This window comes from Trichomycterus rosablanca, chromosome 10 (assembly GCF_030014385.1).
Source record: "Trichomycterus rosablanca isolate fTriRos1 chromosome 10, fTriRos1.hap1, whole genome shotgun sequence".
Lineage (NCBI taxonomy): Eukaryota > Metazoa > Chordata > Actinopteri > Siluriformes > Trichomycteridae > Trichomycterus > Trichomycterus rosablanca.
Window position 1 is genome coordinate 5049409 of NC_085997.1, and position 16769 is coordinate 5066177.

Genomic DNA, 16769 nt, shown 5'->3' on the forward strand with positions numbered 1-16769 from the left:
TAAGCGACACACACATCCGGCCATCCACATGATGTAAAAGAAAACGTGATTCATCAACTGCTCCGTGGTCCAGTTCTGATGCTCACGTGCCCACTGTTGGCGCTTTCAGTGGTGGACAGGGGTCTGCATGGGCACCGTGACTGGTCTATGCAGCCCCATACGCAATAAACTGAGATGCACTGTGTATTCTGACACCTTTCTATCAGAACCAGCATTAATTTCTTCTGCAATCTGAGCTACAGTAGCTCGTCTGTTGGATCGGATCACACAGGCCAGCCTTTGCTCCCCACGTGCATCAATGAGCCTTGACCCTGTCCCCGGTTTACCACTGTTCCTTCCTTGGACCACTTTTGATAGATACTGACCACTGCAGACCGGGAACACCCCACAATAAAATGGATAAAATGTTCACTTGGTGTCTAATATATCCAACTCACTAACAGGTGCCGTGATGAAGAGATAGTGTTATTCACTTCACCTGTCAGTGGTCATAATGTTATGCCTGATCAGTGTATATATACAGTATATATATATATATATATATATATATATATATATATATATATATATATATATATATATATGTGGAAATAAACATTGTAAACATCGCACAGTGCATGCTGGTAGATCGCACCTCATCCAAACAAGTCGACGTGATTGACATGAAATGTGGCCACTCTTTCTTTCATTTGCAGTTTGTTACCATAGCTACACCTCAGCCCCGCCTAAAGCACTGCGAATCTAGAAAGTTTTCATTCATCAGTAGCCAGTTTGCAGCAATTTTTCCTTTTGTAATCTACACTGTTTGTGACGATGAGTGCGCAACCAAGAACAAAGAAACCAAAAACGGTTCGATTCGCACAAGAACACTGCAAAGACGGGTGTTTCGTTCATACGTGGAAAAAGCTGACGAAGAATTTTTAACCCTCCAAACATAAGAAAATGTGCCATATATTTGACAGGATCAACCTACTTTTGTGAAACCCTTACTGATGAACACTCGGAAGCTGCTTGAGAATTGGCATCAGCAACTACTGTCCAGACTACATAAACCTGATGCACATAAATACAGTGTTTTCTGCAGAGTGGTGTTAGTGGTGGTGATGCTGGGGGTGGTGTAGGAGGACCTACTAGTCATGAAACGTTTGACAAGAGGAGCTAAAAAACAACGTTCTTAAATTAAAAAAACATGGTTGATCAAAGCACAACACGGTATCTGAGGTAACGTTGCTCATGAACAGTGTTTGTCCCTAAGGCTGTACATAACCCAGCACATCCTGAAAACTAAGTTTCAATTTATTTTTGTATTGCCCACAAGCAGGTGTTGGGTAAAGCAGCCGAACGGCTTTATAAAATACAAGAAGAAGAACTAAACAATATACAAGATTTCCTATAAAATATACGTATTATTAATATAATAGTATATGACATATAGCCAAAATCACTACAGCTAATGTCACTTTAACTAATCTTACTATATTGTCACTATAGCTACTGTCACTATAGTTAATGTCACTATGAACCTGATATATTTCATGTTTTATCTGCTCAACTTCATTTCATTTATTAACAAACATCCATTCCTGAATTTTTTGGCTGCAACACATTCCAAAAAAAGTTGGGACAGTAAAGCATTTACACTTTGTAATGTTTTTATTCCATTTCACCACACTTAAAAGACGTTTTGGCACAGAGGATACCAAGTGATTTAGTGTTTCAGCTTTTATTTTGTCTCGTTCTTCCTGCAAACACGTCTTAAGATGTGCAACAGTACGAGGTCGTCGTTGTAGCATTTTTCCTTTTTAAATTCTCCACACATTCTCTATTGGGGGCAGGTCAGGACTGCAGGCAGGCCAGTCCAGTACCAGTACCCTCTTCTTCCGCAGCCATGCCTTTGTTTCTTGTTGAGAAATGCATGGACGTCCCTGGAAAAGACGACGTCTTGAAGGCAGCACATGTTGCTCTAAGATATCGATGTACTTTTCTGCATTAATGCTGCCATCACAGAAGTGTTAATGACCTTCACCAAGGGCACTGACACACCCCCATACCATGACAGACCCTGGCTTTTGGACTTGTTCCTGATAACAGTCTGGATGGTCCTTTTCATCTTTGCAATGCTAAATCATCTGACCACAATACACGTTTCCACTGTGTGATGGTCCATCCTAGATGCCTCGGAGCTCAGAGAAGTCGACGCCGCTTCTGGACATGGTTAACATAAGGCTTCTTTTTTTGTGGCATATGTGCATGTAACTCTGTATTGTAGTGCCTGACAAAGGTTTGCCAGAGTAATCCTTCACCCATGTGGTTATATCAGCTATTGTTGAGTGGTGGTTCTTGATGCAGTGCCGTCTGAGGGATTGAAGATCACGGGCGTTCAGCTTAAGCTTGCGCTCTTGGTCTTTACGCACTGAAATTCCTCCTGATTCCTTGAATGGTTTAATGATACTGTATTATGCACTGTAGAGGGAGAAATATGCAAATCCCTTCCAATCTTTCTTTGAGGTACATTGCTTTTAAACATTTCAATCATTTTCTTACACATTTGTGGACAAACTGGAGATCCTCTGGTCATCTTTGCTCATCAAAGACTCAGCCTTTCCTGGATGCTGCTTTTGTACCAAACCATGATTACAATCACCTGTTTGGAATCACATCATTATTTAGTTTTTTCACCTCATTACTAGCCCTAAATTGCCCCCGTCCCAACTTCTTTTTGGAATGTGTTGCAGGCCTGAAATGCAGGAATGGAGGGATTTTAACAAGAGAAATGAAGGTGAGCAGATAAAACATGAAATATCTCAGGTTCAAACTGTCTGCAATCAAATAAAAGTCAAAGTAAATGTAAGGAACACTGTGTTTTTTTTTTATTTGCATTTTCCATACTGTCCCAACTTTGTCTGATTTGGGGTTGTGTGTTGTGTATATGTACAGTGGGGGAAATAAGTATTTGATCCCCTGCTGATTTTGTAAGTTTACCCCCTTACAAAGACTTGAACAGTCTATAATTTTTATGGAAGGTTTATTTTAACAGAGAGAGACAGAATATCAACAAAAAATCCAGAAAAAAAACATTAAATGAAAGTTATAAATTAATTTGTATTTAATTAAGGGAAATAAGTATTTGATCCCCTACCAACCAGCAAGAATTCTGACCCCCACAGATCGGTTATGTGCCCATGAGGCACACAAATTAGTCCTGTCCCTGTATAAAAGACTCCTGTCACAGAATCAGTTTCTTCCGTTCAAATCTCTCGACCACCATGGGCAAGACCAAAGAGCTATCAAAGGATGTCAGGGACAAGATTGTAGACCTGCACAAGGCTGGAATGGACTACAAGACCATCAGCAAGAAGCTTGGTGAGAAAGAGACCACTGTTGGTGTGATCATTCGAAAATGGAAGAAATACAAGATCACAGTCAATCACCCTCACTCTGGAGCTCCATGCAAGATCTCACCTGGTGGGGTAAGAATGATTCTGAGAAAGGTGAGGTCAGCCCAGAATTACACGGGAGGAGCTTGTCAATGATCTCAAGGGAGCTGGGAGCACAGTCACCAAGAAAACCATTAGTAACACACTTCGCCGTAATGGATTGAGACCCTGCAGTGCCCGCAAAGTCCCTTTGCTCAAGAAGGCTCATGTACAGGCCCGTCTGAAGTTTGCCAATGAACACCTGAATGATTCAGATGAAGCTTGGGAGAATGTGATATGGTCAGTTGAGACCAAAATTGAGCTCTTTGGCATCAACTCCACTCGCCGTGTTTGGAGGCAAAGAAATGCCCGGTGGGGATGGTGTTCTTGGGGTCATATCCAGCATTTCTCTGCTCCCAGCTCCCTTGAGATCACTGACAAGCTCCTCCCGTGTAATTCTGGACTGACCTCACCTTTCTCAGAATCATTCTTACCCCACCAGGTGAGATCTTGCATGGAGCTCCAGAGTGAGGGTGATTGTGATCTTGTATTTCTTCCATTTTCGAATTATCGCACCAACAGTGGTCTCTTTCTCACCAAGCTTCTTGCTGATGGTCTTGTAGCCCATTCCAGCCTTGTGCAGGTCTACAATCTTGTCCCTGACATCCTTTGATAGCTCTTTGGTCTTGCCCATAGTGGTCGAGAGATTTGAACGGAAGAAACTGATTCTGTGACAGGAGTCTTTTATACAGGGACAAGACTAATTTGTGTGCCTCATGGGCACATAACCGGTCTGTGGGGGTCAGAATTCTTGCTGGTTGGTAGGGGATCAAATACTTATTTCCCTTAATTAAATACAAATTAATTTATAACTTTTATGTAATGTTTTTTTTCTGGATTTTTTGTTGATATTCTGTCTCTCTCTGTTAAAATAAACCTTCCATAAAAATTATAGACTGTTCAAGTCTTTGTAAGGGGTTAAACTTACAAAATCAGCAGGGGATCAAATACTTATTTTCCCCACTGTATATATGTGAATAATTACATTACTATTACTTGAGTCTTTATCAGTTGATACAAAAAGTATTTTATTATAACAGGATGTTCTGTTAATACTATGTCAACCCCTTCAAGCCCTACATAATATTGCTGATCCTAAAACCTACCGACTGCAAGTCTGTATGACCTTAAGTTGGGTTACAACATGATTAAACCATTGAACTCAATAACAACGCTTAATATGCTTCGGCTGTGATGTTTTAGGTGTGTTGAAACCATGGTGAAAACTAAGAAGATGAGACTCCTGGATTCAGGAGTTTTACCAGCAGACTCTTTAATTAAGCCATATAGATGTCAGGTTTTCCCAAGTCACTAATTAAAGCAGACCTGATTTGATCAGGGAGAAGGACACTATAGAACAGGGGGAAAAAATTGACTACAGCGGGTCACAGTCTTCAGATATCAGTGCTAGCACGTCTGAACTTTCCCCTCCCTTAATTAAAGTGAAAGGCAGAGTAAAGTAGTGCAGAGGGAACGGAGAAGCACCCGACGTGTGAATGTTCCTCGCCGAGCCGTGAAGGAAACCGTGAGAGACGAGGCGAGATGAAAGGACGTCGTTAAGTAGCGAACACTAACATGCTATTACCACGGGCGAACCGAGGTCCATCACTTTGATCCATCACTATTAATTAAACATCGGCTTCGCGCAGCCGCCCACCACCGACCGAGGGAAGGATGAAATCGATTTCTGCGTCGCGCCCGGCTGTTCGACGAACCCTGCTGCCGTCTTTTAACCAGCTAGGGCCCGGATTCTAACACATCACTTTTACAGGTCTAGCATTAGAGCCGTTCAGACTCAAATTCTGAGGTGTCAGGTATTCCAGGAAATTGCTCACATATAGCATCAATCATTCAATTATATTTGGACAGTAAACAATTTTGTTACAGGGCTTCACTTATTTAAACCCACTTAAAAGTTATAAGAATAATCAACTAACCTACCACGATGTATTTGGAAAGCAAAAAAAAAACCTTAAAAACTTAAGCAAATGCAGGAACAGGGCCACACATAGGGTCTGAAAACCTAGTGAGCTGCCTTGCTCCCTACTGCCTATCTAGGCAGCTGCCTAAGTACAGTAGTGATGATTCTAATAAGACATCAAACCTATAAGGCAGATTATTTAGACGCACTACTTAGACAGTGATTACGGCGAGTACTAAGCCAACACAGTTAGCCTCAGGCCATTCAAACTGGCTAGCACACCAGCTAACATCTCCCTCCTTCTGACAAGCCCAAATTTGAATGCTAGGATTGTCTTCACCGCTAAGGAAGCATCAGATGCTCCCTCAGTATTCAGTCAGATTAGTGCTCAGAATCAGTGATCGGTGCGTGACTCTCCATATGTGAGACTAAGCCCCATATGAACTGGCATCGAGCAGGTGAAAAGATGCAGTAGGCTACTGCACACGTGTCGGGGGTTAGTCACTGCTATCTTCAGAGTGAAGGCCACTTTGGGATGATTGCTCTCTGACCAAAAGGGTAACCAATATTAGTATACACTGATCAGCCATAACATTAAAACCACCTCCTTGTTTCTACACTCCACTTACCATATAGAGGCACTTTGTAGTTCTACAATTACTGACTGTAGTCCATCTGTTTCTCTACATACTTTTTTAACCTGCTTTCACCCTGTTCTTCAATGGTCAGGACCCCCACAGGACCACCACAGAGCAGGTATTATTTGGGTGGTGGATCATTCTCAGTACTGAAGTGATACTGACATGGTGGTGGTGTGTTAGTGTGTGTTGTGCTGGTATGAGTGGAGTTTTTAAAATACCGTGTCCACTCACTGTCCACACTATTAGACACTCCTACCTAGTTGGTTCATCTTGTAGATGTAAAGTCTGAGACGATCGCTCATGTATTGCTGCTGTTTGAGTTGGTCATCCTTTAGACCTACATCAGTGGTCACAGGACGCTGCCCACGGGGTGCTGTTGGCTGGATATTTTTGATTGGTAGACTATTCTCAGTCCAGCAGTGAGAGTGAGGTGTTTAAAAAGTCATACCAGCACAACACACACTAACACACCACCACCATGTCAGTGTCAGTGCAGTGCTGAGAATGGTCCACCACCCAAACCCAAATAACACCTACTCCGTAGTGGTCCTGTGGGAGTCCTAACCATTGAAGAACAGGGTGAAAGCAGGTTAAAAAGCATGTAGAGAAACAGATGGACTACAGTCAAGTGCTTCTATATGGTAAGTGGAGCTGATAAAATGGACAATGTGTGTAGAAACAAGGAGGTGGTTTTAATGTTATGGCTGATCGGTGTAGGTACTGTTGGATGAAGCATCTGCTAAATGCCGAAAATGTAAATGTAAAACCATGCAGAGGAAAAGGAATATAAGCCGCAGACACCCACTCCTTCATCTCAATGTTTGCAAAGATTTTCATTAAGATTGGAGTCCAGAGTCCACAAAAAGCTCAGCTTCTGTCAACTGCCTTTTATACCCACTGTTTGTTCTGGTACCTTTTTACTGAATCAATGGAATAGATTCAACCTGTCGGGCCTAATCTGGAGGGATAATGTCAGATTGAGGAGGGCCTTAGGACCGCAGTTTAGCACTAGTTAGCACTTATTTAACACTTTCGATTTGGGTAACCAGGTAAGTGGACTACAGTTAAATATTCCTCCATTGGAGAAACAGCATGTGGACACCTGACCAGGAGCTTGTTGGCCTTCCAAATCCATAACCATGGGTATTAATAATAAGTTGACTAAGCCATTTGTGTCTAGAACAGTCTTCGCTCTTTTGGAAAGGCTGCCCACTAGAGTTCTCCCATAACAAACCATGTTCTCAGGGACCTTGCTGAATAGAAAAGGGCCTTCCCAAACTGCCACCATCCCACCCCCTCTACCTTAATTAGCTGTTTAATCACCCATGACATATTCTGCAACTACATCAAGTTAACAGGCCACTGGGGAGGTATGACCCCTGCCCCCAGCTTCAACTAGGGTATTTGGGGAAAATAAGTAAGTGGACACCTGACCAGGAGCTTGTCGGGCTTCCAGTTCCAAAACCACAGACATTAACAGTAATATAGGGTTTTCTCCCCCATTTGCATCTAAAAACAGTCTCCGCTCTGGAATTTGTTCCCATTCAGTCAGGATTTAGAAGGTCTGCCATTAATGTTTCAATTCCAATAGGGTTAGGGTCAAGGATCTATGTAGGCTACTGGAGTTCCTCCACATCAAACTCGTCATACCATCTTCTCCCATCCCATCACTACCTCTGTATCCCACTACCTTAGTTAGCTATTTAATCACCCATGGCATAATCTGCTACTACATCAAGGTAACAGGCCACTGGGGAGGTCCAACCCCAGCCCCCAGCCTCAACTACAGGATTTTGGGGGAAATAAGTAAGTGGACACCTGACCAGGAGCGTGTTGGGCTTCCAAATCCATAAACATGGATATTAATATTAAGTTGACTCAGCTAATTGCATCTATAATCTATGGCCTTCCCAAACTGCCACCATCCCACCCCCACTACCTTAATTAGCTTTTTAATCACCCATGACATATTCTGCTACTACATCAAAATAACAGGCCACTGGGGAGGTACAACTCTAGCCCCCAGCTTCAACTATGGGATTTTGGGGAAATAAGTAAGTGGACACCTGACGCGTGTTGGGCTTCCAATTCCAAAATCACCGATATTAGTATGAAGTTGACTCAGCCATTTGCATCTAAAACAGTCTCCGCTCTCTCAACCACAATCAACTGTCCGATTTATCCCAAAGATATTTTATAGGGTTAAAGTCAAGGATCTATGCAGGACACTAGAGTTCCTCCACATCAAACTTGTCAAACCATCTTCTCCCATCCCATCCCCACCTCTGTATCCCACCACCTTAACTAGCTGTTTAATCACCCATGGCATATTCTGCTACTACATCAAAGTAACAGGCCACTAGGGAGGTACGACCCCAGCCCCCAGCCTCAACTGGCTAATTGTCTTTCTGATTGTCTTATCCAATTCCCCCTGAACTCAAGACCTTGTGCCTCATGCTTGACACCCACACTGGCCTAGAAGAGCCAAATGGCAACTCAAAAAAAGCTCAGCTTCTTTACATCAATCCCTAATAAGGGGTCATAATGCATATGGAGGGGCACACTATACACTCTGTATTCCTTCATCACTAGTGCTAGAACCTCAGCTAGACAGTAACCTCAGCTAGACAGTAACCTCAGCACCAAACCTTGTGACTCTCAGCGGGGGTAGGCTTGGGTGAAGGTATCTGGCATAAACTCATTTAGGGGACTTTACAGTACCCCAGCATCCTTCAAGACCTTTCAAAACCCTTTAAGTGCATTTTGTGGGCAATACATCAAGACATCAATTGACGGATCATTCCATTGACTTTTATTCCTCGCTGCGGTCTTCTGTCTCCCAGCTCCTGAGGAGACTGATGCGAAACGCTGAATATAAAAAGACTGTCTGTCTTCACTTAACAAGCGTCCTTTGTCTCTGCCATGGTTGTGTTAGGCATCTTAAGGCAACGTTTGCTGAGATAAGCACTTGAGCACAGTAATAAGTCACATTAATTAAAGATCCTGAGCAGCTGCGGGATCGATGGGGGTTTTCTTTTGTTCTGAAGCGCTGGGACTTGCCGTCATTACCAAATCAAGTCAAGTTGCAATACGAGGCTGGAACAGGAGAGCAGAATCTATACAGACTATATTGATGGATGGATGGATGGATGGAATAGATGGATGGATGGATGGATGGATGGATGGATGGATGGAGGGAATAGATGGATGGATGGATGGATGGATGGATGGATGGATGGATAAAGGGAATAGATGGATGGATGGATGGATGGATGGATGAAAAGAATAGATGGATAGATGGATGGATGAAAAGAATAGATGAATGGAATAGATGGATGAAATAGATGGATGGATGGATGGATAAATGGAATAAATAGATAGATGGATGGAATGGATGGATGGATGGTGGATGGATGGATGGATGGAAAGGATGGATGGAAAGAATAGATGAACAAATGGATGGATGGAAAGAATAGATGGATGGATGGATGGATGGATGGATGGATTGATGGAATAGATGGATGGATGGAAAGGATGGATGGAAAGAACAGATGAACAAATGGATGGATGAAAAGAATAGATGGATGGATGGATGGATGGATGGAATAGATGGATGGATGGATGGATGGATGGATGGATAAAGGGAATAGATGGATGGATGGATGGATGGATGAAAAGAATAGATGGATAGATGGATGGATGAAAAGAATAGATAGATAGATGGATGGATGGATGGATGGATGGATGGATGGATGGATGGATGGAAAGGATGGATGGAAAGAACAGATGAACAAATGGATGGATGAAAAGAACAGATGGATGGATGGATGGATGGATGGAATAGATGGATGGATGGAGGGAATAGATGGATGGATGGATGGATGGATGGATAAAGGGAATAGATGGATGGATGGATGGATGGATGAAAAGAATAGATGGATAGATGGATGGATGAAAAGAATAGATGGATGGAATAGATGGATGAAATAGATGGATGGATGGATGGATAAATGGAATAAATAGATAGATGGATGGAATAGATGGATGAATGAATAGATAGATAGATGGATGGATGGATGGATGGATGGATGGATGGAAAGAATAGATGAACAAATGGATGGATGAAAAGAATAGATGGATAAATGGATGGAATAGATAGATGGATAAATGGATGGAATAGATAGATGGATAAATGGATGGAATAGATAGATAGATAGATAGATGGATGGATAAATGGAATAAATAGATGGATGGATGGATGGATGGGATGGATGGATGGAATAGATGGATGGATGGGAATGGAATGGATAGATGGATGGAATAGATAGATGGATGGATGGATTCATGGAATAGATAGATGGATGGAATAGACAGATGAAATGGATGGTCCATAATTCTGTTGTGTTCCAGTTTGCTCACTTTGGCGGGAATGGGACAACCCCATACTCAGATTAGGTTCCGCTAACCATAATTGGGCATGTGTGGTGGTTTGGAAGAGTCCAAACCTATCAAAATGAATGCAGGACATCAGAAAGGAGGCATACATAGCGTTCACCTGTCAGAGAGTTTAGTAGACGTACCAGTGGTGCCACAGAATACCAGGTAAACAAACCCCATACTATTATAGAGCCACCAATAGCATCTTCTGGAACTTTCAATGCATAATTCAATGCACATGAGAGAGAAAAACGACGTTTTAAAATGTCACCCTCCTCGCATGGACAGGTAACTCAGACACTATGTACAGTGCTGTGAAAAAAAAAAAAGTGTGAGAGACTCGAGCAACGTCTTATTTCGTTGCAGGGGTGGCAGCCGAAGCGCCGATAGACTTTGGAAATGTAAATGCGGTGATGACTCAGTGATGTTAGTCAGAAGCACAGCTTGAACTTCTGCTCCATCTGTTTACTTGCTCTTGCACTTAAGCCACTCACTTACTCATGTGACTGTTTAAACATACTAAATATAACATGAAAAATGTATAGGGGACATACACCGATCAGCCATAACATTAAAACCACCTCCTTGTTTCTACACTCACTGTCCATTTTATCAGCTCCACTTACCATATAGAAGCACTTTGTTAGCCCCCTTTCATGCTGTTCTTTAATGGTCAGGACCCCCACAGGACCACTACAGAGCAGGTATTATTTAGGTGGTGGATCATTCTCAGCACTGCAGTGACAATGACATAGTGGTGGTGTGTTAGTGTGTGTTGTGCTGGTATGAGTGGATCAGACACAGCAGCACTGCTGGAGTTTTTAAATACTGTGTCCAGTCACTGTCCACTCTATTAGACACTCCTACCTAGTTGGTCCACCTTGTAGATGTAAAGTCAGAGACAATCTCTCATCTATTGCAGCTGTTTGAGTTGGTCATCTTCTAGACCTTCATCAGTGGTCACAGGATGCTGCCCACGGGATACTGTTGGTTGGATATTTTTGGTTGGTGGACTATTCTCAGTCCAGCAGTGACAGTGAGGTGTTAAAAAACTCCAGCAGCGCTGAGAATTATCCACCACCTAAATAATACCTGCTCTGTGGTGGTTCTGTGGGGGTCCTGACCATTAAAGAACAGGGTGAAAGCAGGTTAAAAAACTATGTAGAGTAACAGATTGACTACAGTCAGTAATTGTAGAACAGCAAAGTGCTTCTATATGGTAAGTGGAGCTGATAAAATGGACAGTGAGGGTAGAAACAAGGAGGTGGTTTTAATGTTATGGCTGATCAGTGTATGTATATATATACATATGGGACACAAATGTGGCTCTACATGGCCAAAAGCATGTTCTCCCTGTGTCTGTGTGGGTTTCCTTCGGGTGCTCTGATTTCCTCCCACAGTCCAAAGATCAGGTGGTACAAAATGATGCTTTCACATCATCACATGAAAATCTTCATCCCCTGAAATGGAAATCAGATGTTGCTAAATCCGGACTATAAGCGTCTCTCTTAGTCTGTCAGACACGATCAATTACTCCTCCTCCTACCCTCACTGTTGTGTGTGTTTGCCCTGTGATGGACTGGTGACCAGTCCGGGGTGTTTCCTACCCTTCGTCCGGTGAATCGAACCCACCCAACAGTGGCTGCGTGGCAGAGTTGAGATTCGAACTGTAAACCTTTTGACTGATAGCTCTACCCATAAGGCTACCACTGTCCCTTTATTTTTCTAGACCTTAGTCTTAGTCTCACTGTATTTACTTAACAAGCATCCTTTGTTTCCGCCATCAATGTTTTAAGCATCTAAAAGCAACGTTTGCTGAGATAAGCACTTAAGCACAGTAATAACTCACATTAATTAAACATCCCGAGTAGTGGCAAAATCAATGGGGTTCCTGGGACTCACTTTCATTAATGGATGAACTGTTTTACAGATTTCATTAAATAAACTTTAGTGAGTGAGGAAAATTGCATTTACTGAGTTTATTTACTGACTTCAAGGTCAAGCTAACGACCTCTAACAGTATAAAGGTTTTCGCTCCTGTATACTCGCAATTTACTGATCTCTTGAAGCAATATAGCCCCAATTGGATAATCTTTAATTGCCCTAAAAACTACTGGATAAATGCAGTCTTGTAAATACAATTGTCAATACCAGAGATGTTCACAATTCACAAAATACGAGTCCGAGTCAAGTCACGAGTCGTCAGGCTAGAGTCCGAGTCAAGTCACGAGTCTTTAGGCTAGAGTGCGAGTCAAGTCACGAGTCTTTAGGATAGAGTCCGAGTCGAGTCACAAGTCTCTAGGATAGAGTCCGAGTCAAGTCACGAGTCTTTAGGCTAGAGTCCGAGTCAAGTCACGAGTCTTTAGGCTAGAGTGCGAGTCAAGTCACAAGTGTTTAGGCTAGAGTCCGAGTCAAGTCACGAGTCAATATAATATACACAAAACATATATTGGAAATGTAGCGTAGAAATAAACAGATAATATGTAAGTCCAGAAACAAAACAACAACAGATTAGCGACTGTATTTTGCTGTTTTACTTGGTGCCTTTACTTTTCTAGTCCTTGTGCAAATGAATGTAATTTCCGTAACAAGAAGGTACCAGTTAAAAGCTTAAACTGATACGTTGTTTTCATTGCAAAACAAAAGTGCGCAATAATCACAACACAGCGGCCAAAATCCAAAACACAGCAAAAAAAAATCATAACCACTGCTTACCTGAGCTTATTTTCTTCCAGATGCTATTAAATTTATAACCGTGTGTTGTTCCATTAGGAATAGAATCCGTCATTTTGTAAATGTGCTTATAATTAAAAACCTCCAAACTTTTCCAGGTTGTGAAGTAAAACACGGAATTGTTAGAAAGCTAATTAAGCGTTACATTGACACCTCATCTGTGTGATGCAAACTGAATAAATGCAAATAACAGCATTTCTTATTAAAAATTACAATCGGAAGGTCTGATTGGTCTTTCAAGCATTAGCGCCAATTCTGTATGAGCATTCCATTTACCCCCGGTTGTTCCTATTAAGTGCACTATGTAGGGTATTCCACCATTTGAAGTGAGATTCCAATCCAAAGGTAACGAAAATGTTCAAATGAAGTGAACTTCAAACTGTGTAGGGAGTAGGGAGCGACGCTTCATCACTACGCCGGAAGCTGGCTGTAACATTTGCGTTGCGGGTTAAGACGGCCGGAGTGTTATTAGAGAGCAGAATATTTATAATAATAATAATTAGATACATATATAAATAATTGTCACACTTAACTAATGTTAACACATGCTGCCGCTAGGGACTCGTTTGTTTACGAGTCATTTTTTTGCGAGTCATGAGTCGAGTCCGAGTCATTTGAAACAAGTCCGAGTTGAGCCTGAAATCGCTGTGTGCGTGACTTACGTGCGACTCGGACTCGAGTCCCCAACTCTGTTCAATACATCTACATTTTCAGCATTTAGCAGATGCTTTTATCCAAAGCGACTTACAGTACAGTATACAATCTGAGCAATTGAGGGTTAAGGGCCTTGCTCAAGGGCCCAACAGCAGCAACCTGGCTGCTAGTCCAATACCCTAACCACTACGCTACGGCTTGCCCTGGGCTCAATACACATACAAAAAGATACTACACCAGTAACATCAGTGCGGCACAAACCGGCTTCTTTGAGCCCAGCCGAGCCTTCACGAGACGCAACATCTGGCTGACTTTACGCAGCGCAGATAAGCAACATAACACATAATTTCAAAAGAGGACATGATCACACCCTGACATCCTCGCTGACAGTAATTTCAGATCTCTGACGGCTTTTTAAAAGAGCTGGTTAAATTTATGCATATGTTCTTGCCTCGTGCATCATCATCGGACCGAGCATCGCCCCGCAGCTACCTGCCTCCTGTGATTTGGGGAAAATTGGGCAAATAATGGCTACAATTACACTGAAGAAAAAACAGAAATTGCTTGTTGTATTGGAAAAGTGTTTATTTCCATCGGACTAGGATATTTACATATATATATATATATATATACAGTATATATAGACACCTAGTGTTCTCAGTACAGACTAATTTAAGACACTGTATGACTTACGTTCAGACGTGTTTTTAAATGAGTGAATTATTTAATTTTAAATCAAGGGTCGCGGGAGAGGGGGGTGCTGGAGCCTTTTCAATGAGTGCAAGGCACACAGTAACACCCTGGACGGAGCACCAGTCCATCGCAGGGCAGACACACATACACACACACCTATTCACCTATAGGGGCAATTCAGTGTCTCCAATTAACCTGACTGCATGTTTTAGGACTGTGGGAGGAAACTGACGCAGACACAGGGAGAACATGCAAACTCTGCATGCTTTGTTAGCCCCCTTTCAGGCTGGTCTTCAATGCTCAAGACCCCCACAGGACCACTACAGAGCAGGTATGATTTAGGTGGTGGCTCATTCTCAGCACTGCACTGACACTGACATGGCGGTGGTGTGTTAGTGTGTTTTGTGCTGGTATGAATGGATCAGACACAGCAGCGCTGCTGGAGTTTTTAAATACTGTGTCAACTCACTGTCCACTCTATTAGACACTCCTCCCTAATTGGTCCACCTTGTAGATGTAAAGTCGGAGACGATCGCACATCTATTGCTGCTGTTTGAGTTGGTCATCTTCTAGACCTTCATTAGTGGTCACAGGACGCTGCCCACGGGGTGCTGTTTGCTGGGTATTTTTGGTTGGTGGACTATTCTCAGTCCAGCAGTGACAATGACTAACACACAACACCATGTCAGTGTCACTGCAGTGCTGAGAATGACCCACCACCCAAATAATACCTACTCTGTAGTGGTCCTGTGGGGGTCCTGACCATTGAAGAACAGCATGAAAGGGGGGTAACAAAGCATGCAGAGAAACAGATGGACTACAGTCAGTAATTGCAGAACTACAAAGTGCTACTATATGGTAAAAGGAGCTGATAAAATTAACAGTGAGTGTAGAAACAAGGAGGTGGTTAAGGAGGTCCTTACAGTGTTGTTTTGGCAATATGTTTTTAGCCCTTGTGTTTTTAAATCCAGCTTTAATTCCTGGCAGAAGGAAGCATTTACATTTTCCTAGACCTCACTCTACTTAGCAACATTTACTTTCCACTAAATCCTGACGTGAGACCATTCAATTTAGAAAAATCAGTATTGTGGACTGAATAATTTGGCAAGACAGTGTTCACATTTTAAAGCAATAGTTTTTATCTTTCTGGACACATGCCACGCTTTGTTTGTCTGGAATAATCCAGGCAGAAGCGTTCGTCTGTGTGTTTTCGGCTAGTCCGAGCAGTCGTGCCAAATGGCATAACCGTATATTCAAAATCAGCAGCAGGCGCCTGCCATTCTTCCAAGAAGCGTATCAGTCTGAGTGTGATGGTTTTATTACGGTCATTTCTTTTTCCATGGGTCCTTTATTTTTGGTGCCACGTGAAGCATTAAAACAGTTTATGGATTGTCTGTTTCATGATGGCAACAGCCGGTGATTCACACCATACCAGACATTGAGATTGGCTCAATACTGACTCAAAACCAGTAGTTCTTCATGGAATTAATTACGTGCTGGCTTTAAACAGGGTCAGCATTCATGACCCCCCATTAAAGATTGGTGGTAGTACAATGGTGTGTGAAAGAGATGCCGCCCAACTGCGATTGCCCGACTGCATCATGCTTCCTCTCACTACTGCCGATTCCCGCTTTGATTGAGGAGAACGAAGCTAACCCACGCCCCCTCTGACACTTATGCAGCAACCATATGCATTGTTTCACCCACGCTAGGTGAGTGCTAATGCGGATCAGCCCTGAGTACGGAGAGACACACCCTGATCAACGCACTCCTTTCCCGCCCCTGTGCAGGCGCCGTCAATCAGCCAGCCACATCAGGTCGCAGCCACATCAGCCATGAGGAGACCCTATCCGGCTTACTACTACCCCAGGCCAATCATTGTTCATGTGGCTGCTCAGCCCAGCTGGACGGCAGAGCTGAGATTCGATACTATGCATTCAAGATCCCAGCTCTGGTGTGATAGCGTGTGTTTTACAACTGTGCCACCTGAGCGGCCGACTTGCCATAATTGACAGAACTTTAAATTCTACTCTCTACCAGAAAATCCTTAAGATGAATTAAGATGATGTCCTGTCAGGAGCCTTGACCTCAACCCTATCACTTCTGGGATTAAAATGTTCACTGTAATGCAAACCTTGTTCTACAATGCTGTTACCTGACCCTAGGAATGCTGTCTTGACCGAATGGGTGCTCAGAATAGTGGAATGCTGTCGC

At 42.7% G+C, this 16769-nt stretch overlaps 1 protein-coding gene across 3 annotated transcripts in view; it reads right to left on the bottom strand.

Annotated features, from left to right (window-relative positions):
- Window positions 1-16769, bottom strand: part of LOC134321732 (protein shisa-6) — a 114446-nt gene that overhangs the window by 35375 nt on the left and 62302 nt on the right. The window lies entirely within an intron of this gene.